The sequence below is a fragment of the Cetorhinus maximus genome, chromosome 9 (assembly GCF_964194155.1).
Source record: "Cetorhinus maximus chromosome 9, sCetMax3.hap1.1, whole genome shotgun sequence".
NCBI lineage: Eukaryota > Metazoa > Chordata > Chondrichthyes > Lamniformes > Cetorhinidae > Cetorhinus > Cetorhinus maximus.
Window position 1 is genome coordinate 22085659 of NC_135887.1, and position 23904 is coordinate 22109562.

Below are 23904 nucleotides of genomic sequence, written 5' to 3' on the forward strand. Positions count from 1 at the left end.
TTTGCATCTACGGTTCCCAAAACACTCCATCACGGGGGATTTTCCTCACCTCATGCCTGGGTCTATTGTAGACTAATTGACAGAGACTGATTGTTGTGACTGGTCAACATCTCCATTATCACTGTATCATATGACTACCAGAATGGTGGGAGGTGAACTAGATAGCCCCTGGTCTGTTTTTGTTTAAGTTCCTTGTCTCAATTTGATTTGTTCCAAGTTAAGAAAGAGTTTACGACATCAACAAATACCCACTAGAAAATAGCTCGGGACTGATCTGAAATATTGACTTACGGCTTTATTGATATCGAGGAGAGGGGAGCTTTGTTCTTCCACTCTGGGCAAAGTTTAGTCCCAGATGGTACTCTCCCACTACCCCAATAATTTTTGAAGGGATCAGTTCCACTGATACCAGCCACCCTTCAGTATTTCATTCCAATGCCCATTCTTTATGGCCAGAATCTTCGGGTTGGCGAACGGGGGTGGGCTCCATTCGCCGATGCGTAAAATTACACATGGTGATGCCGGGCATGCTTCCCGAGGTCACTGCGCGTCATTCAGGTCCTCAGTTTGGTGGGCGCACACCGGAGTCGGCTGCGCGCCTGCTGAACTGTCAAAGGCCTATTAAGGTCATTTAAAAACCAATTAAAATAATTAACTGAGCTGCCCGTCCATCCTTAAGGTTTGCAGGCAGGTGAAGAGTCCAGGCGGCCTTCGCATTTATCATGAAACCTCATCCACAGGCGGGATGAGGTTTCGTGAAGTTTAATAAAAAATTTTAATAAAATTCATTGACATGTCCCAGCTCATGTGACACTGTCACATGAGGGGACATGACTTAGAATTTTTTTTTCTTTATTAAAATTTTTAAAAATCAAACTAATCTCCCTGAAGCAGCTCTGTGCCTCAGGGAGATTTCTACACTCTTTCACGTGCATGCATGAAAGAGCACAGGCCCTGACTCAGCCTACTCCCCCCTCCCGCACAGTGAGCGCACAGCGCTTCTGGGTTCACGTCACACTGGAATTGGCCCGCCCATGTAAAATGACAGCGTGCAGCCGATCGTGGGTGGAGATCGGCTGCGCACCCACCCGTGCCCGTTCCCACCCAACCCCACCGACAGGGAGAAAAATCTCCCCCATGTTTCAGCTCAGACAATGAGGATTGTCAGATTTCCTACATTAGAACAGCGACGACACTCCAAATATATTTCACTGACTGTAAAGCACTTCCGAGATGTCCAGTCATCATGAAAATCACTATATAAATGCAACTCTTTGTTTTTACAAATCACATCTTCCAACATGGGTCAGTGGAGTAGCCAAGGAACCTGACATGAGATATCCCTCCCTAGCCTGAGATTACTAAAGCAAACTGCAGAGCCCTAATCACACACTTGCTCCCTACCCAACCCCACAATGAGAAAAGCTAACAGCACAGACCAGCAATCAAACCTGGAACCTGCCTGCTTAGTACAAGGATCACCCACTGGGCAGTGTATTCATCTGCTGAGTCTGGGGGCTCCTGACCTCAGAGTTGTAAGGGGAGGGCTTTAACACACTGTGTAACTCAGTACTTTCTTCTAATTACATGTAACATAAATACAATACAGCTATCCCTTGTTTAGCACTCCTAAAGAGTTTCCTAAAAAACAGCCTGTGAAATGAAAACATGCTAAATGGAAATTAATTTCCCATAAGAAAGCATGTAATAAGGGTGGGTAATCGCAGGCTAACAGAATTGTTTCAGCACAGAAGGAGGCAGTTCAGCCTGTTGTGTCTGCACCGGCTCTGTGTAGGAGCAATTTACCTGGTGCCACTAACTGCCTTCTTCCGTAACTCTGTACATTCTTCCTCTTCACATAACAATCCAACTCCCTCTTGAATGCCTCGATTGACCCTGCCTCCACCACACTGTCAGGCAGTACAGTCCAGATCCTAACCACTCAGTGTTTTTCCTCATATTACTATTACTTCTTTTGCCAATTACCTTAAATCTGTGCCCTCTTGTTCTCAATCCTCCCACCAATGGGAATAGTTTTTCCCTATATACTCTGTTCAGACTCATAATTTTGAATACCTCTATCAAATCTCCCTCAGATCTCCTCTCAACCTTCTGTTCTCCAAAGAAAACAATCCCAACGTCTCCAATCTATCTACGTAACTGAAGTTCCTCATTCCTCAGACCATTCTTGTGATTCTTTTCTGTATTCTCTCTAAAGCCTTCACATCTTTCCTAAAGTGTGGCGCCCAGAACTGAACACAATACACCAGTTGAGGCTGAAGCAGTGTTCTAATCAATTTTAACATAACATCCTTACATTTACACTCTATGCCCCTATTAATAAACCCTAGGATGCTTATGCTTTCTTAACCGCACTCTCAACCTGTCCTGCCACCTTCAACAATTTATGCAGGTATACACCCAGGTGCCTTTGATCCGACATCACCTTTAGAATCGCAACCTTTATTTTATAACATCTTCCCATGTTCTTTCTACCAAAATGAAACACTTTGCACTTCTAATACCTAGATTAAAAACCTATTGGTTGCCTTGAACTTAATTAACCCAAAAATCCTCTTTCTATTTACTACTCTTACTACATACTTACTACTCTTTCTGCTTATTTTCCGCTTGCCACTTCCCGCCACCTGCTCACCGCCCCTCTCTTGATCCCCTCGCCACTTCCCGCCACCCACTCACTGCCCCCTCTCAATCCCCTCGCCACTTCCCGCCACCCATTCACCACCCCTCTCTCAATCCCCTCGCCACTTCCCACCACCTGCTCACTGCCACTGTCCTATATCCCTCACCGCTTCCCACCACCCGCTCACTGCCCCATCCCAATCCTCCTCTCCACTTCCCACCACCTCTCACCGCTCCTCTCCTGATCCCCCCACCGCCTCCCTTGCCGCTTCACTCTTGCTGCTCCTCTCTCCAGCCCTCGCTCATAGACGAGCGGTGATGAGAGGGGTGTTGAGTTATAAACAGTGAAGGGGGTCAGAAGAAGGAAGTGGAAAGAGGGGTAAGGGGGGGGTCAATGAGTGGGAGGGAGTGAGGAAGTTGGGAGAGGGGCAGCGGGAGGGAAGCCGTGAGGGACTTGGGAGAGGGAAACCGTAAGCAGTTAGCTGCAATGGGATTGGGAGAGGGAAGCTGTAAACAGGTAGCAGCAATGGGACCGTGAGGTGGAAGCAGTGGACAGGTAGCAGCAATGGGTTTGGGAGAGGAAATCCAAGAGCGGGTAGCAGCAATGGGGTTAGGAGAAGGGAACAGGAAGCAGCCAAGGGCTTGGGCTAGGGAAATGGTGAGTGGCAGGAAGTGAGGAGGGTCAGGGGAGATGGTGAGTGAAACAGAAGGAAATGTTTAAAGAAACAGTTACATCGTGGTTCTTGGCGCTTGTGTAGCAATTGCACTAAAACAAAAATGGAGGTCAAGGCCAACATCGTTATTCGGGTAAATTTCCAAATTTACGAATCATGCTAAAACGAAAATGCGCTATTCGAATATGCTTTAAACAGAGGATATTTGTACAGTAGATTGTATAGCACAGAATGAGGTAATTTGGCCCATCATGCCCATATCATCTCTTTGTAAGAGTTATTCAGTTAACTACTCTATTTTGTTCTTTCCGCATTGCTCTGAAATCTTTTCCTTTTCAAGTATAAATTAAATTCACTTTTGAAAGTTATGAAATCTGCTTGCACCACCCTTTCAGTCAGAGCAATCTGGATAATAACAACTCACTGCATAAAAAATAATCTTCCTCATCTCCCCTCTGGTTCTTTTGTCAATTTTCTAAAAACTCTGTCCTCCGGTTATTGATCCTTTGCCAGAGGAAAGCTTTTCCTTGCTTATTCTATCAAAATCCTTCATAATTTAAAACAACTCTATTAAATGTTCCCTTAACCTTCATTGCTCGAAGGAGAGCAATGCTGTAATATGCTAGTCATCTGACATTATTTTGTATTACATTGCATTGATTTTTCCTTGCTGCTCTTTAGCACACACTATCTGCCCTTTGCAAGAAGGGTGCTGGCACGGTGATAAAGCAGGGAAATGATTAAGTGCTCAGTGTTCTAAGGATAGATTGCTGGACAATCGCAGCCATGAAGTGGGACTGTGGAGCCTCACCACACACTGAAGGCCATTGACAGGTGAGTCAAGGCTGATGGAGGGGGTTGAAGTCCACCTCAAGCACTCTGACCCAAGAGAATACTGAGCTGGCTCCACTGGTAAATGCTCAGAGGACTGAGTCTGTAACCTGCCGGTAAAGTGGTTCAGATATGGAATGCTGCCATAATGACAGCGTTAAGAGGGGGTGACCAGGATCTGGCCTCTGCAGACACCTGCAGATATCACAGTGACTGAGAGTAAATGTCTGCACTATGAGGCTGTGTGGAACGAGCAATTGAGATACCCTTGGCCCCTGGGGAGACAGTTCAGGTTCTCCTTTTATGTTCTTCGCTGGATCCCTTTGGTTACATATTTATTTTAAAACGAACACATAATGCTCCTTGAGACTGCCTCGCAGCTAAGGACAGGTCAGCATCTGTCCTCTTAGAGGTGGGTGGCCTGGGGGGATGTGTGGGTAGGAGAGGGTGGGTACGGCTGCAGAAAGTTTAGTCCAGCTTCCCCTAATGGCATCAGGCCACTGCTCCATTTTTGAGACGACTGTTCTACTCTGGCGCATTTGCTCGGGGGAGGGGAACATGGACCTAAGGGATCAAACCTGGGATCTTCTGGTCTGAACAGCTCAGTCCTGCAGTGCCACTGCATGCAGCTACCTATTTCACTGCTGTCCTAGGCTTGATGTTCCAAAATATCCAACTTGTCATTTTAATAACATATCATCCATCATAAAATATGTATACACACAAAAACATAACTTCATGCACACAAAAAAATACACACAGATATTCATATATACAAACATATATACGCACACAAAAACAAATAAACAGCCAAAAATACAAACACACCAATACATAAAAGAACTCTCAAACACAAATACACACAGACATACATATACACAAAGATACTAACTGTTGAAAACACACACATACACAATAACATAATCACGGACTAGCATTTATCCCTGGACCAATGGGAAACTTTGAATTGATTTCGACCAAACACTTCCAGGTTCCTTTCCATGTCCTATTTTTACTCTCTTTCTTTCCACCTGTAGTTCCAAATTTGACATGTCCTGTCTATAGCCTAATGAAGAGTGGCTTTGAATGTTTTTATTTTCCCTCTGTCCATTGCAGGAACAAGGGGGATCCCTCTTGAAAGAAAAGCTGAGCAAAACAAAACTATGGGAATATGCTCCCTTCCTCCACCCCTTTAAGAGACGGAGAGGCGGGGAGGTTTTGTGAGGGGAGCCAGTGTGAAAAAGCTTTTAGGCAATCCTCTTCTAAGTGTGCAAAGTTCAAATTCCATCCAGTTTGTGCTGCTAATAATTGTATTTGGGTTTCTGCTGTCTAGACACTTTGGAGTCTGTACAATAGGTTATCAAATGATAAGTATCACTGGGCACAATTCTTAGGGTTGCCAAACTCCCAAGGTTGTTCTGGAGTTCCCAGGAGTTGATGGATCTCCAAGACACTGCTGCCAACAACGTCCAGGGGAAAAATCATTGGGGTGTTCAACAAAATTGTGTTTTTCCATTTCTTTGAACACTTTCACATTTTAGTGCTAAAAATATTGGAGATGGCGGGAGGTGGGCGGGGAGGTGAAAGAAACTTGACTGGCAGGCAATATTACTCCAACTGGATAATGAAGAATCTGCTTACTTTCCAATTGGCCTTGGGCAGGCAGCGTGTCAGTGCCTGATGGTGGGAGTGTGGGGGCAGGGTTGATAAAAATGGGAGATCATGTAGTGAAGCCTCCAGGAATAAACCCTCCAGGAATAAATCCAATCAGAGTTGCCAACCCTTGTGTAACAGGATGGAGGGAAAACCCAAAAAATAAAGGTCACTCGTGCCACAAGCTGTGATACATGTAGGTTTCATTGTGTTGCCACTAGAACATTCCTGCTTGCGGCACTGACCATTGCCTATATAGACTTAGCTTGGTGTTTTCTGATTATGTTCCCATTTCTGGTGCTGGGTCTGTGTCCCACAGATATGGGCTGTGACTGAACAGAATGTGGCCATTCTGAGAGAAAGTTAATCCGATCTATCTCTATACCCTCCTCCAGCCCTACAGTTCTCCGAGATCACTGTGCTCCTCCAATTCTGGCCTCTAGCACATTCCCAATTTTCATCACTCCACCATTGGCAACTCTGCCTTCAGCTGCCTTGGCCCTAAGTTCTGTAATTCCTTCCCTAAAGAGCCCCTTCTCTCTCTTTCTCAAGATGCCCCTTAAAGCTTGTCTCTTTGATCAAGCTTTTGGCCTCCTTCCTAATATCTCTTTATTTGGCTTGGTGTTAAATTTTGTTGCATAATTGCTCCTGTAAAGTGCCAAGGGTCATCTTACTAAATTAATAATGCTATATAAATGCAGGTTGTTATTGTTGTTGTATAACTGCAGTATATTTGTTTCTGCCTACTCAATGGGTGGAATCATCCAAAACAAAATGGATCAGCCGTCAGGACACTCTGGCAAGAGGGAAGCCAAGTACGCGAGGGCAATGCCCAATCACACCAGGAGGCACAGTTGGAAATTTAAAGAAGAACTCAAGAGTTCCAATCATTTCAATTTGTTGTTGAGAGATTGAGCATCTTGCATAGCTCAAAATTAAAAATTTGATGTGAATTTTTTGCTTGTCAAGAGGGTAATTTCCATATGTCCCCTGAACTAGCCAATCAGATGCAAATAATCAAACACGAGGTTTTCTGTTCATGTGTCTGTCTCAAGTCCTAATTTACAAATTCATTTGTGACACAGAAACACAGCTTGTAAACTCACTGGCACCTGCAAGTGGCCCAATTCTTATACCTCACTCATTTATGTCAGCGTAGTGCTTGTTTTTGGCTCCAATCTCACACCAGAAGTACATTATCAAATGTGCGTCATCAGATTGAGATTGAAAATGAGAGCACTTGGGAAGGCATTTTACATCCAAATTCCTCTCCAAACATTAAATCCAAACTGACACTCCCACTGCAGTACTGAAACATTGTCGGAAGCGCTGTCTTTATGACAGGACCCTTTCTGCCCTCTCGTAAAAGATTCCATGGCACTATTTCAAAGAAGAGCAGGGGAGTTATCCCCAGTGCCCTGGCCAATATTTATCCCTCATCCAACATCATAAAAAAAACAGAATATCTGGCCATTATCACATCACTGTTTGTAGACTTCAGTAGACGTCCTCAGATTCTGCAAATGTAAGCACAAAGACTAGTTTGATGGGAATGATGAAAACATCTCCCAACTTCTCAAACAGAAACAGCTCGCACACACAAATCTTCTAGCTGTCCATAGTCAACAACCAAGCATCAATCTATAAAAATGCTAAACACAAGCTCCAGTGTACTTTATGAGAAATGCAGAATGACAGGTGGAACGCAAAAGCTGATGAGTTGCAACATCTTGCTGAGAGCTTGATCTGTGTTTTTACCATGTGCTGAAGGCTGTATATGGCCCATCCACCACAACCTTTGCTCCTATCTTAACAATATGATCCGATGGAAATGAACTAGTCACTGGTAATGCAGGTGTAATGGGAAGGTTGTGTGAGCACTTTGCCAAACTCCTCAACAGAGACATCATCTCAACAGATTCTCTGCACCAAATTGAGCAGTTGCCTGAGAAACAAACCTGTCTCTTCCTCCTTCCACTGAAGAGGTGATAAAGGCAATCAAATCAACCAAACAAGGCAAAACCCCTGGCCCAGGTGGCAGTCAAGCAGAGATCTGGAAGTGTAATATTACAGAGCAAATAGTACATAGTATAAATTTACAGCCATCTCAAAATCTGGGATCAGGATAAAGTTCCACAGGACCTCAAGTATAAGACCATAAGACCATAGGACATTGGAGCAGAAATTAGGCCATTCGGCCCATCGAGTCTGCTCCCCTATTCAATCATGGCTGATAAGTTTCTCAACCCCATTCTCCCGGCTTCTCCCCGTAACCTTTGATCCCCTTACCAATCAAGAACCTATCTATCTCAGTCTTAAATACACTCAATGACCTGGCCTCCACAGCCTTCTGTGACAATGAATTCCATAGATTCACCACTCTCTGGCTAAAGAAGTTTCTCCTCATCTCTGTTCTAAAAGGTCTTCCCTTTACTCTGAGACTGTGCCCTCGGGTCCTAGTCTCACCTACTAATGGAAACATCTTCCCCACGTCCACTCTATCCAGGCCTTTCAGTATTCTGTAAGTTTCAATCAGATCCCCCCCTCATCCTTCTAAACTCCATCGAGTATAGACCCAGAGTCCTCAAACGTTCTTCATACGATAAGCCTTTCATTCCTGGGATCGTTTTCGTGTACCTCCTCTGGAACCTCTCCAGGACCGGAACATCCTTCCTGAGATACGGGGCCCAAAATTGCTCACAATATTCTAAATATGGTCTGACCAGAGCCTTATAAAGCCTCAGCAGCACATCCCTGCTTTTATATTCTAGTCCTCTCAAAATAAATGCTAACATTGCATTTGCCTTCCTAACTACTGACTCAACCTGCAAGTTAACCTTAAGAGAATCCTGGACTAGGACTCCCAAGTCCCTTTGCACTCCAGATTTCTGAATTCTCTCCCCATTTAGAAAATAGTCTATGCCTCTATTCTTCCTACCAAAGTGCATGACCTCACACTTCCCCGCGTTGTATTCCATCTGCCACTTCTTTGTCCATTCTCCTAACCTGTCGAAATCCTTCTGCAGCCTCCCCGCTTCCTCGATACTACCTGCCCCTCCACCTATCTTTGTATCATCTGCAAACTTAGCCAGGGTGCCCTCCGTTCCTTCATCTAGATCATTAATGTATAAAGTGAAAAGTTGTGGTCCCAACACTGACCCCTGCGGAACTCCACTAGTCACCGGCCGCCATCCTGAGAAGGACCCCCTTATCCCCACTCTCTACCTCCTGCCAGACAGCCAATCTTCTATCCATGCTAGTACCTTGCCTCTAACACCATGGGCTCTTATCTTACTGAGCAGCCTCCTGTGCGGCACCTTGTCAAAGGCCTTCTGGAAGTCCAAGTAGATAACATCCATTGGCTCTCCTTTGTCTAACCTATTCATTACCTCCTCAAAGAATTCTAACAGATTTGTCAGGCATGACCTCCCCTTGATGAAACCATGCTAACTTTGCCCTATTTTACCATGCACTTCCAAGTATTCTGAAATCTCACCTTTAATAATGGACTCCAAAATCTTACCAACAACCGAGGTCAGGCTAATCAGCCTGTAATTTCCCGTCTTTTGCCTCACTCCCTTCTTAAACAGGGGGGTTACATTAGCGATTTTCCAGTCCTCTGGGACACTCCCTGACTCCAATGATTCCTGAAAGATCACCACCAACGCATCCACTATCTCGTCAGCTATCTCCTTCAGAACTCTGGGCTGTAATCCATCTGGTCCAGGTGATTTATCCACCTTCAGACTTTTTAGTTTTCCTAGCACCTTCTCCTTGGTAATGGCCATCTTACTCACCTCTGCCCCTCGACTCTCTTGAACTTTGGGGATGTTACTCGTGTCTTCCATCGTGAAGACTGACGCAAAGTACTTATTCAGTTCCTCCGCCATTTCTTTGTTCCCCACTACTACTTCTCCATCGTCATTTTCCAGCAGCCCAATGTCCACTTTTGTCTCTCTCTTACCCTTTATATATCTAAAAAAGCTCTTGCAATCTTCTTTTATATTACTGGCTAGTTTACCCTATTTAATCTTCTCCCTCCTTATTTCTTTTTTAGTTGTCCTCTGTTGGTCTTTGTAGGCTTCTCAATCCCCTGGTTTCCCACTGCTCTTCGCCACATAGTATGCTTTCTCTTTAGCTTTTATGCTGTCCCTGACTTTCCTTGTCAACCATGGTTGCCTCGTCCTCCCTTTAGTATGCTTCTTCTTCGTAGAGATGAATTTTTGCTGTGTCTCCCAAATTACTCCCAGAAACTCCTGCCATTGCTGTTCCACTGTCTTTCCTGCTAGGCTCTTCTCCCAGTCAATTCTGGCCAGCTCCTCCCTCATGCCTCTGTAGTTGCCTTTATTCAACTGTAATATCGTTACATCTGATTCCAGCTTTCTCCTCTCAAATTGCAGGGTAAATTCAATCATATTATGGTCACTTCCTCCTAAGGGTTCCTTCACCTTAAGCTCCCTTATCAAATCTGCCTCATTACGCATCACTAAATCTAGAATTGCCTGTTCCCTAGTGGGCTCCATCACAAGCTGCTCCAAAAAGCCATCTCGTAGACATTCCACAAATTCCTTTTCTTGGGATCCACTACCAACCTGATTTTCCCAGTCTACCTGCATATTGAAATCCCACTATGCCAACATAGTTAGCATCTGGAAGCAGAAAAGATCAAAAATTGTATGCAACAACTACCAAGGAATAAGTCTTTTCACAATCGCAGGAAGGATCCTATTAAGCTATCTACTAGGCAGCCTCGTAGATGATTTCCTCCCGGAATCACAGTGTTGTTTTAAGGGCTAACTGTGGGACAGCCAATATGGTGTTTGCAGCAAGACAACTACACGAAAATTGCAGAAAGCAACATTAGGATCGATATATGCCGTTCATAAATCTAACTAAAGTTTTGGTCAGTGAGAGTCATCTGGTTTATGGTACTCACTCACCGAGCTAGGATATCCAAACAAGTTTGTCAAAATCCTGCACCTACTGCATGATGGTATGATTGGATATGTCTGATACCAGTGGCGAAAAGCAAGGATATGTTGTGGCTCCTTAACTCCAATCTCTTCTTTGCCGCAATGCTTAAGGAAGCCACCTGGAGGCATCAACATTAGGTATCATTCAGGGAAGCTCTTCAATCTCTCCAGACTGTGTGCTTCCACCAAAGTCACAGAGGCAGTAATCAGAGAGCTTCTGTATGCTTTGCAGCACGCAAAATGGCTTCTATGTTTCCTACGTTACATCAGATTGGCTGCAAAATCCTTTGTGACATCTCAAGATCATGAAAGGCACCATAGAGCTGCAAATTCTTTCTTTTCTATTTTAGGCGTCCTCTCGAGGATGTGGTTGGTTCCTTGTGCAATTTCACAGATAGGATGGTTTATAAGCAGCCCCTGAACTGGGTCTTTGACTTTTCCCAAAGTTCATGCAGGCTCCTGCTGATGTTCTGATCTCTGAGCAATCTTGGGATGTTACTTTAAACAGTTTTAGGGAATTTGAACAGAGTTCTACCAGAGTGCAAAGTAGGATGCCAACTTTCCAGCATTGTCCTGGAGTCTGCAGAAATTAAATATTAATCTCCAGAGCTATGAATAACACCCAGGAGAAAAATCATCAGGGTATGAATTTTTTTCATTTTCTTTTGTTTATTACTTTTAAAAATATTGGTGATGGGGTAAAGTGGCTGTTCAACTGACAGTCAAACACCATCCAATTGGGTAATTAAGAGCTTGTTTGCTGTGGGAAGGTGGTGTGCTATAAGGATGAATGTCGCATGAACAACTGGGGGATCCTGGGGAGGTGTGGAGTTGGTGGCAGATGATTGTGTGATGAAATATCCAGGAATATGTGCAACCAGAGTTGGCAACCAAGTGCAAAAGCACTTCAATTCTTGAATCTGGATTGGGCGGTTATGTCACATATTGGTGGCCTTCATCCCACGTGCCTGGGACTGAACACACATATTTCTGCAATCAAGACCCTGTGCTGTGTTTGTGAATTCTCACCACTCAATCCTCTGGATCCACTCCTCGCCTCTCTTTGTTAACTTCATGGATTTTGCTTTGAATGCCTATGCTTGAATCGCTTTGTGAACACTCCAGCTCTCAGTTGCTCCTCTACAGCCAACAAATTTATCACAATACACATCCACAGGTGAAACCGTATATTGCTAGGCCTCGGATACTTGTCCTCTAGGATGGATTGTAACTCAAGCGTCTCACTTTAACCTCAGCCTTTCCCACCCCCCCCTCGCTCTCTCTGGCTTGACTAAAGATCTGTGTTTTCTCAGAGAAAGTTAATCCTCCCTGTTTTCCTTTTAACAGAATGGATCCTACTGGACAAAGGCCTATGGCCTAACAGCATCCCCTGCAAGGCCAGCCTGGCTGCCTAAAGGTATCCCCTCAATGCAGTGGCAAGGTCCTGCCCCTGTCAGTTGTATTATGTGACAGACAATTGGTGTCTAAATGGGAGCAGGCAGTGTTTGTAGGTGGGATGATTGAGTGAAGAAATTATTATACCTGACATGGCCCTGCCCAAGGCTTTAGACCTTTCAATATGTCTCTTTTGTTTCTAAACTGAAGTTATTTTCTTCTCAATCTCTACTTGCAAAAGCAGCACAAACACTGTTGCTTGATGTTAGTGTAGGGTCCACATTTTATTCTCTGCAGACATTTTAATAAACTGCTGCATGGATTTGACACTCTCGTATGCACGTGCGAATTGGGAGCAGGAATAGGCCATTTGGCCCCTCGAGCCTGCCCTGCCATCCATTAAGATCATGGCGATCTGATTGTGGCCTCAACTCTAAATTCCGTCTACCCCCGATAACCTTTGGCTCCCTTGTTAGTAAAGAATCTATCTACCTCTGCCTTAAAAATATTCATTAACCCTGCCTCCAACACTCTCTGGGGGAGAGAGTTCTAAAGATTCACGACCCTCTGAGAGAAAAAGTTTCTTCTCGTCTCCATCTTAAATGGGAGACCCCTTATTTTTAAACTGTGTCCCCTAGTTCTAGTCTCTCCCACTAGGGCAAACATCCTTTCAGCATCCACCCTGTCAAGTGTCCACCTCTCATTCTTCTAAACTTCACAGGATACAGGCCCTGCCTGTCCAACCTTTCCTTGTAAGGTAACCCTCCCATCACAGGTATCAGTCGAGTGAACCTTCTCTGAACTGCTGCTAACACATTTACATCCTTTCTTACGTAAGGAGACCAAAACTGTACATAATACTCTAGATGTGGTCTCACCAACTGTACAACTGTTGTACAACATCCCTACTTTTATATTTCATTCTCCTTGCAATAAACAACAACATTCCATTTGCTTTTCTAATCACTTGTTCTACCTGCATACCAACTTTCCCTGATTCATGTACCAGGACACCCAGATCCCTCTGTGCCTTAGAGTTCTGCAATCACTCTCCAATTAAATAATAGCCTGCTTTTCTATTCTTCCTGCCAAAATGGATATGTTCGCATTTTCCCACATTACTTTTCATCTGGCAATTTTTGCCCATTCAAACAAACTTATCTATATCCCTTTGCAGGCTCCATATGTCCTCTTCACAACTTACTTTCCCACCTATCTTTGTGTCATCAGCAATTTTAGCGACCATACATTCAGTCCCTTCATCCAAGTCATTGTTATAGATTGTAAATAGTCAAGGCCCTAGCATGGATCTCTGTGGCACTCCACTTGTCACATCTTCCCAACCTGAAAATGACCCATTTATGCCTACTCTGGGGTAACTGCCCCACATTTGCACAAAGTGCGATAGCAGGCGGGAAAAAAGTTGTTTTACCCCTTGACCGCAATGGTGGGTTTTCATGCCATATCGTCCTATTCCTGCCTCATTAATTATGCAGTCACAGGAATCACACCATTTCGCTGGTGGGCGGCCTCCGATTTGCCCGCCACGCCGTTACCTCACTGCTTCCTCAGAGGGCACCATATTTAAAGTGCAGCTGCGTGCATACTTCTCAATGCTTGCAGCCCAGGGCAGCGCCGGTGAAGACATGGCCCCAAAAGCCAAAAGGAATGCAGCCCCCTGATTCAGTGACGCATCCCTGGGATGCCTTCTGGACACAGTGCAGGCCTGCTGCTATGTCCTCTACTCTGGCTTTGGCTCCAGGAGGCCCATCAGTCTCACCTATATGGCTTCGGAGGCGGTGGCAGAGGCGGGCAGTACCAATGCTGCACACAAGAGGTCGACCATCCAGTGCAGAAAATGAATGAATGATCTCATCCATGCCGCCAGGGTAAGGCGTCTATCTTATCACTCTAAGCTCACACACTCACAAGGCCATCACACATTCACTGGCATCTCACTCACTGTCAGCTCAAGGGATATCACCACCCATTCTCTCACACACACCCTCACATCTCCATCTGGCCTCATCTCTTCTGGAGACTGCCTCCTCAGCCCTCACGAGCTTGAGGCCACTTGCACAGTTCAACATGTGCCCCCATGCACAACCTGGGTTCCCCCCCTTCCCCTGTCCAGCCCTCGCCCTGCAGCCTCTTCCTTTGCCTGAGGCCACTTCTCCCCCTTCCCCAAGCAAGCTCTAGCCCTGCAGCTGTTGAAAAGCCACCTTCGTCTTACAGGTGGTCTGGTAGCGAGACCTGCCCGTGAGTCCCCCTAAAGGTGATGTGGCGCTGCCTGCAAAGCCCGGTGACCATGAATGCTGCCTGAAGTAAGGAAGGCAAACAAACCTTGAAGTCCCGAGTGAAGTGCAGCTCGCCAGGTGCACATTGGCATGATTGCACACTGATGTGCCCAGATGATCCAGCATGGGGTGATGATTCCCGCGAGCAGGGCTTATAATGAGATGCTAAGATATTGAAATTAGTTTCCCGACACGTGGTGACGGGAAATGCAGCCTGCCATTGATGGGTGGAAAGGATGATTGCAAACTGGCTTCACGACTGCATGAAACTGATTTTTGACTTCTCGCCTTATTGCACCCCCCAACCCTTCCACCGCCCGCCATGACATCCGACGCCAATGGGGCCAGAAAATTCCGGCCTCTGTTTCGTGTTAGCTAACCAATCCTCTATCCATGCAAATTTATTACCCCCTCCACCATGAGCTCTTATTTTGCGTAACCTTCGATGTGGCATTCTGTTAAATGCCTTCTGGAAATCTAAGTACAGCACATCCACAGGTTCCCCTTTATCCACGTTGCTTGTTACTTCCTCAAAGAACTCTAATAAATTAGTCAAACATGATTTCCCTTTCACAAAACCATATTGACTCTGCCTGATTGCATTGAAATTTTCTCAGTGCCCTTCTATAATGTCTTTATAGTATATTCCAGCAATTTCCCTAAGACAGATGTTAAGCTAACTGGTCTGTAGTTTCCTGATTTCTGTCTTCCTCATTTCTTGAGAGGAGTAACATTTGCTATTTTCCAATCTGATGGGACCTTTTAAGAATCAAGGGAATTTTGGAAAATTAAAATCATAGCATCTACTATCTCAGCAGCCGCTTCTTTAAAGACTATAGGTTGAAGTCCATCAGAACCTGGGGACTTGTCAGCCTTTAGTCCCAATAATTTTCTCAGTACCCTTTCCCTGGCAATTGTAACTGTTTTAATTTCCTCCCTCCCTTTCATCTCCTGATTCATGATTATTTCTGGCATGTTATTTGTATCCTCTACAGTGAAGACAGACACAAAATATCTGCTCAATTCATTCGACATTTCCTTATTTTCCATTATTAATTCCCCATTCTCACTCTTAGAGGATCAACACTCACTTTACTTACTTTTTCCCTTTTTAAATACCTGTAGAAATTCTTACTATCTGATTTTATATTTCTACCTAGCTTTCTCTTGTACCCTAATTTCTCCCTCCTTTTAGTCATTCTTTGTTGTTCTTTTCATTCTTTGCTGTTCTTGATATTCTGTCCAATCTTCTGACCTGCCACTCATCTTTGCGGAATTATAAGCTTTTTCTTTCAATTTGATACTATCTTTAGCTCCTTTAGTTAACCACGGATGGTGTGTCCTTCTCTTAGAGTCTTTCTTTCTCATTGGAATGTAACTTTTCTGTGTATTCTGAAAATCTCCTTAAATGTCTGCCAATGCATCTCTACTGACCTATCCTTTAACCTAATTTCCCTGTTCATTAGCCAGTTTTGTCTTCATCCTTTCATAATTACCCTTACTTAAGTTTAAAACACTAGTCCTCGGTCCCACTCCTCTCTCCCTGAAACTGAATGTGAAATTTAATCATATTATGATCACTGCTACCTAGGGACACTTTCACTTTGAGGTCATTAATTATTGAGTGATAGTAATTTGAGCAAATTGAATGATAGCATTTTTTTCAATTTTCAAACTATAAAAAAGATTCAAATTTTTGAGAATCTTGATTGTCTGAAGCAACTTTGCCCTGGTTTGATGGCACAGCACATACTCTGCATCTCTGTGCCATGTTTACACTGTAAATAGAAAGCACTTGCATTTCTACAGTGCCTTTCACTACCTCATTACCAAAGTACCTTACAGCAAACGAAGTACTTTTGAAGTGTAATCATTGTTATATTATAGGAAATGTAGCAGGCAATTAACACACAGCAAGGCTCCACAAACACCAGTATTGGCCGAGATAAAAGCAAAATACTGCGGACACTGGAAATCTGAAATAAAAACAGAAAATGCTGGAAAGACTCAGCAGGTCTGCCAGCATCTATGGAGAGAAAAACAGAGTTGACTTTTCGAGTCCGTATGATTCTTCTTCAGAGCAATATTGGCCTAGTATTTGAGGGATAAATAAGGGAAGAATTTCCTTGTTGTTCTTTCAGTAGTGGCCATGGGATCTTTTACATCACCCGAGAAGGCAGATGGGGTCTTGGTATAACATTTCATCCGAAAGACAGCACTTCTGCCAGTTCACACACCCTCAGTACTGTGCTGTCAGTCACCCTAGATTTTGTGCTCAAGTCCTGGAAATGGGGCTTGAGCCCACAACCTCTGACTCAAGGGCGGGGGTGCTACCAACTGAGCCATAGCTGGCGCTGCCTTGTGCCTGTGCTCTCTGTAGGTGCAGGAGAAAATGCCTCTAGTTACCAAACTGGGCCTCCAACAGAATCTCCACAAGATGGGCACAGGACAGCACTGCCACCTTCAATCTTAAGAACAAATTCTCTAATACTTAATTAAAATCCAGGGTCATCAGACTCTGGATAGTCTCTGATTTGGCTCAATGTATGTTGCACGCTCCATCACAACTTTAAGTAGCTTGATGTACTGAACTCGCGGACCACATTTACAAGGCACCATGGGGTTTCAGACTAATGATGGCAGATTCTGTTCCCTAGTGAACGTATGTTGGCAACTGCTGATTGAGGCTAGTAAGTTCACTTTAAGTGGAGCCACGTGTTGAAAGTTCCTGGCTCTACAACAAGGTGAAGGAGCTGATAAATCCAATGGCTCCTTTTGGGACACTGTGAGATTAAAGCATAATTCTCTTTTCCTCCCCTCTCATTTTCCTTTTTCACTTGTAAACCCTGATTTTCAAAAGGTTTTCTGCAGGGATTTGCCATTATTGAAAAAGCAGGACTATCATGTGTTGTATGAGAATTAGACTTGTACTCGCAAACTCCTTGTTGGAAGCTGGAAGCTGAATGGCAGATCTTGTTCCACTACTTTGCACTGCTTTTGTTCTCAGTGTTAATTTCTGTTTGGGGACCAGGGATAGTCTACCTCGTGCTTGCTTTAAGACAACCTTCAATGTTACCTCTTGGCTATTCCTCTGGGTAATCTGCCACTAGGTGTGTCCTCTCCTTCCCCACTCAGTTCTCCATCCCGTGGAATTAGAACTAATGCCCTGATGAAGAAAATCTGCCCTTGTTACTCAGCCTGTCCTATATGTGACTCCAGGCCAACAGCAATGTGATTGACTCTTAATTGTCCTCTGAAATGGCTTAGCAAGCCGCTTAGTTGTCCTTTTCAAGGGCGACTAGGGATGGGCAGTACATGCTGACCTTTCCAGCATTGTCCAGTTTCCCAGTTGCCCTTGAAAAGGTCAGCTAATGAATATGAATAATAAAAACGATAAGGAATTACAGGTCAGTTATGGCCGAATCGGTAGCATTCTTGTCTCTGAGTCAGAAGGTTGTGTGTTCAAGATTGACTTGAGCCCATAATCTAGTCTCCCAGTCCAGTGCTGAGGGAGAGTGGCACTGTCAGAGATGCCATCTTTTGGATGAGCTGTTAAACTGAGCTTGCTCATTCAGGTAAGCAAAATGATCCCACAGTCACTATTGAAGCAAGGCAGCAGGGTTCTCCTAATGTCCTGGCCAATATTTATCTGAACTGAATGGGAAGAGGAGCTGGAGAAGGAAGGGGGATGAATTGCTCCAATACCACCTGCTTGGAGGGGAGAGGTTTCAAACGGGGACCCAAGATGAGCGGGCAAAAGTTTGGTTTGCTTCCTTGGAGATACTTCATTTCTGGTAACTCATGAAGTATTAGAGGAATCTGCAGACACGCAGTTGGGAGGCCGCTGAATCCTAGAATATGAGTGCTATGAACTGGGTCTCAAACCAATTGCTTGGCTGATATCCACTTCATCTACATGGCCTACTTATTAAAGGAAGTGAAGAATTTGGTGTCAGCAGCCAAGACAACCCAAACAATATACTTCCTTCAAAGAATAAACCTCTTGGTGAAGCAATGTTCTCATTAAAGTTTCTGAGACACACAAGGAAAGTGCCAGTTCTAGGGTTGAGATCGTTCCAGGTTAAGGAATGGAAGAAGATAGAGAGAGGAGGGAGGGGTTATGCTATTTGTGGATTAAAATTAAAACTTTAAAGTTGGGTTAACACTGAACAGTGAAGCGTGCAATGACATCTGTGTCTGTAATCAGCGGCTTGGCTTTCAACCACTGCCAACTAAAACAGCCAAATATCAAATCCACTTTACAGATCATCGCAGCAGCTTAGGGTCTGCCAAAGCAAACAGTCAAAGTCTGAAGTTTGCTTTACAAACCTGTGATTGGGGAGTTGAGAGGGGGCAGGCTTCCAGGAAAGCAATCGCAGTGAGTTTCATTCAGCCCCCAGCCCAAGCATAAATCCAGCACACAGCCCACAATATGTCCATGAGAATCAGTCAGTAACAACGCAGGTATGTTTGGGGTTAGAATATGTGAAAACTGAGGCAGCCAGTGAACATGATAATCAGCAAGAAATGGACTATTTTACCCCAGTTTTCCCCTCTCCTAAAATGCTGATTCTCACCTGAGTACAGGTTCCACAGACACTGACTCTCACTGGGTTCCACGCACACTGGGCGGAATCGTCCCAGATTTGCACTAAGTGTGGTAATGGGCGAGAAAAAGAATGTTTTACCCACTGGCCGCGATGGCAGCTTTTCATACTGTATCGACCCAATTCCACCTCATTAATCATGCATTCCCGGGAAACACGCCGTCTTGATGGTGGGTGGGCTCTCAGTTGCCAGCCACGCCGTCACCTTGCCACTTCTTCATGCTGAGTGCCATATTTAAAGTGCAGCCACATGCACACCTCTCAGTGCTTCCAGCCCAGGACAGCTGCACAGAAGACATGGCCCCGAAAGGCAAGAAAATTGCAGCCCCCCCCCGATTCAATGACGTGTCCCTGGAAAGCCTTTTGGATACTGTGGAGGCTTGCCATGATGTCCTCTACCCCCGTTCTGGCGGCAGGAGGCCCAGCAATCTCACCACTCCGGCTTGGTAGGCGATGGCAATGATGATCAGTGTCAATGCTGCACAGAAGAGGTTGGCCATCCAATGCAGAAAGAGGATGAATGATCTCAACCATGCCGCCAGAGTAAGGCGACCATTTCATCACTCTAAACTCACACAGTCACAAGGCCATCACACATTCACTGGCATCTCACTCACTGCCAGCTCAGGGGACATCAACGCCCATTCTTGCACACACCCTCACATCTCCATTTGGCTCATCTCCTCTGGAGACTGCCTCCTCAGCCCTCACCATCTTGAGGCCACTTGCAATGATCAGCTTGCGCCTCCACACACACCCTGGGGCACCCTCCTTCCCCAGTGCAGCCCTCACCTTGCAGCTTCTTCCCTTGCCTGAGGCCTCTTCTCCCCCTCACCCAAGAAAGCCCTAGCCCTGCAGCCGTTGAAAAGCCACTCCTGTCTTCTGGCTGGTTTGGTAGGTAGAGACCTGCCCATGAGCCCCCCTAAAAGTGATGTGCTGCTCTCTGCGAAGCCTGGTGCTGATGACCGTGAGTGCTGCCTGAAGCAAGGTAGGCAAACAAACCTTGAAGTCCTGAGCGAAGTGCAGCTCGCCAGGTGCACATTGCATATGTACAGTTGTGAAACATGTCGGCTTGGTGTTTGGATGATCCAGCATGGGGGGATAATTCCAGTGAGCAGGGCTTATAATGTTATGCAGGTGTATTAAAATGAAGTTCCCGTTGTCCGTCTGTGAGAAACATGGCCCACCATTGACAGACAAAGCGGATAATTGCAAACTGGTTTCACGACATTTTGAAACAATTTTTGGCCTTCTCACCATATTGTCCACTCACGCTGCTTGATGTCAGCGGGCACGGAAAATTCCACCTACTGACTCTCACTGGGGTATGAGTTCCACACGCACTGACTCTCACTGGGGTATGACTTCCACATACACTGACTCTCACTGAGGTATAGGCTCCACACATACTGTCTCTTACTGGGATACAGGTCCTGCATTCTCTGACTCCACTGGGGTATGGGTTCCACATACAAACAGACTCTCACTGGGGCACAGATTCCACATATACTGATTCCCACTGAGGTACGGATTCTGCACACACTGATTCTCACTGGGGTACGCTTTTCACTGACACTGACTCTCACTGGAATACGAGTCCCACAGATAGTGACTCTCACTGGCGTATGGGGTCAATGGGCACTAAAGCTTTGCTCTATCTTTGGTTCTATGGCTGCTGACTCTTGTTGGGGTATGAATTCCATGGATGCTGGATTTCACTGCGGGTATGGGTTCAATGGTGGCTGACTTTTGTGGAAGTAGCTGTTCTATGCTTCCACGCAGTCTCCTTTTAATTGTACCAAGTGGTTTACAGGCCTAGGAGGGGATGAAGGGGTAGTCTTATGAGGAAAGGCTGAGCATGTTGGCGTATACTCATTGGAGTTTAGAAGAATGAGAGGTGAATTTATTGAAACATATACTATTCTGAGGGGTTGACAGGGTGGATGCTGAGAGGATGTTTCGCTTGCAGGGGAATCTAGAACTAGGCAGCACAGTTTCTGAATAAAAGGTCTCCCATTTAAGACGGAGATGAGGAGAAATTTCTTCTCTCAGGGGATCATTAATCTTTGGAATTCTCACGCCGGAGAGCCGTGGATTCTGTCTCACTGAATGTATTCAAGGTTGAGTTAGATTTTTGAACTATAGGGGAGTCAAGGATTATGAGGAATAGACAAGAAAGTGGAGTTGAGGCCAAGATCAGATCAGTCATGATCTTATTGAATGGCAGAGCAAGCTTGATTCTATTTCTTATGTTGACTGTGAATAGGATTGTCATCCATGGTGGGCATAATAACCAAGTCCAATCCTATTCTTAATATTCAGGTATATTATACAATATATTATATTATTATATTATATCCTGAAGGTAGTGGAGACTGTGTCTTTAAATTTATTCAAGGCTGAGTTAGCTAGATTTCTGTTAGACAAGGGAGTCAAGGGTTATGGAGGACAGACAGGAGAGTGGGGCTGAGAGCCAGATCAGCCATGATCTTATTGAATGGTGGAGTGGGCTCGAAGGGCCGAATGGCCTACTCCTACTCCTAAGACCAATGTTCCTATGTTCCTATTCACACACACACACTTTTTACCAGATATCGTCAAAGGTTGATTAGGAATGGGAACCTGTCAAAAATTTAGTTAAAGGCTAAAGTTTTAAGGAGTGTGTTGAAGGAGGGGAAGAGGCAGAGAGATTTAGGGTGGAATTCCAGAATTTAGGGCCTAGGCAGCAGAAAGCACAGCTGCTATTGGTGGGTTGAAGGAAATTAGAGAAATGTAAGGACCAGAATTAGAGGAACGCAGAGATCATGGAGGGTTATAGGGCTGGAGGAGGTTACAGAGATGAGGAGGGAAGGGGCCATGGGGAGATTTGAACATGACGTTGAGGATTTTAAAATCACGACAAAATCAACATTTTCTCAAGGCAGAACAGTATGATACTCAGGCTGTAGGATGTTAAAGAGCGTGCCTCACCTGGAGGTTTGTGGGTTTATATCCTGCAAATGGCGGGTACTTGACCTGTTGCTTCAGTGACACAACAAGTTCAATTTGAGACAAACAGGGTGTTCTGGTGCAATTGGGTATGGAATGGTTTTGACCGGCCACTGGGCACAGGTGCCCGTTCACAGCCAATGACTTGTCATGCATTTGGCACCAAGGCAAAGCACCCAAAGCAAGGTTATAAAATATATAAACATAGAACAAAAAAAACCAGCAGGTTAATATTACTTAAATGCATTACTGAATCTGAGATCTAGATAATGTATACAAAGTATCAGTCCACTGTAAACATATTCATTCACAATTTACAGAGATTTCATTCACAAAAAATTATCCAGAGTAAGGGACCATCTATAAATTACCTACTTTTTCACAGAAGCATTTCCTACCTCCCAAAAATAATCAGCAAAAAATAATTAGAGTTGTAGTTAAACACATCTGACAGTGACCATGATTAGTGAGGGTTCCTAAACGGTGCTAATAAAAATATTTCAAGTTTCATTTTCAATCTCAGGCTGTGTTACATTCATTAGTTTTAGGTTGAGGCACCACCAAAGGTGCTAGGATTTCAGTGCAGGACTGAGGGAGTGCTACATTTTCAAAGATGCTGACTTTCAGATGAGACAATAAACTGAGGCTCCATCTGCTCTCTCAGTTGGACTCCCAGAGATTCTGCAAACAATGACATAGCCCTGGGAAACCCATGTAAACATGGACACACTCCTGGGGATCCTGGTAAACACTAACCCACTCCATGGGATCAACTGGGAAAGGGTCTATCACTGTAAGGCTCATCTACCCATCTCCCCATCCAGTCCTAAACCTCCAGAAGCTGTTTACAAAACTTCTCTGGGCCTGGGTTATCTGCACGACAGAATACATTTGACCAATTACAAATGCCACATCTCCATTACTCCAAAACTCTGACAGCATCTTGACCCTGATGACCTGTTCATTGGGAATGGTGGGCCTTCTCTATATAGCTTGCTTACATGGGCTTCAATTGCAGCAGGGCAGTGGTGCAGTTCACTGAGGCTCTCCAGAGACATTGTGCAGTGTAAAAGCCGTTCCTGTAAGTCTATCAGAGATAAGACATAAGACCCTGAAAGATACTGAAGTTGTGGTTGAGTGAGAAAGGAGACAGCAACAGGGCGAGCCTCAATACATGCCACTCCCTGCCACTGACATTAGGCTGCCATCGAGTGCCCAGGCTATATTGATAATTGATTAACTTTTGAAGACATAGCTGTATTAAACGGGGGCCAATGGGAGATGTAGATACCTTGGAAGCTTGTAGCTTGTCTGAACTAACCACAAAGAAAGAAACTCATGTATCTCTATAATGCCTTTCACACCTCAAAGCACTTATAAAAAATGAAGCACTTTGTTTAAGTGTAGTCACTGCTGCAATGTAGGAAAGATGGCAGCCAATTTTTGCACAGCAAGCTCCCAAATTAACAACATGACAATGACCAGATCATCTACTTTAAACTGAGAAGGCAGACCTGATTTTAACAGCTCATCTGAAAGATAGAACCTCCAAGAGTGCAGCATTCCCTCAGCACTGCATTGGGCTTGTCAGTCTGGATTGTGTGCTCCAGTCTCTGGAATGGGTCTTGAACCCATAACTCTCTGACTCAGAGGTGAGAGTGCAACCCACTCAGCTACTTAGGCTGATGCCTAAGCAGAATGTGCTTTGCATTGCTCGCCTGTGAAGATCTCCCTCTTAGCACTAGAGAAGGTCCCTGTATTCAGTCAAGGCATTAAATTCACAATTGCAACGTTACAACAATAACTTGTATTTGTATAATATCGGTTTAACATCTCATCAAAT

General features: G+C 44.7%; 1 protein-coding gene across 6 annotated transcripts in view; it reads right to left on the minus strand.

Annotated features, from left to right (window-relative positions):
- The window catches only part of bcas3 (BCAS3 microtubule associated cell migration factor), a 1018944-nt gene that overhangs the window by 55970 nt on the left and 939070 nt on the right, over positions 1 to 23904 (minus strand). The gene's annotated exons all lie outside the window — the stretch shown is intronic.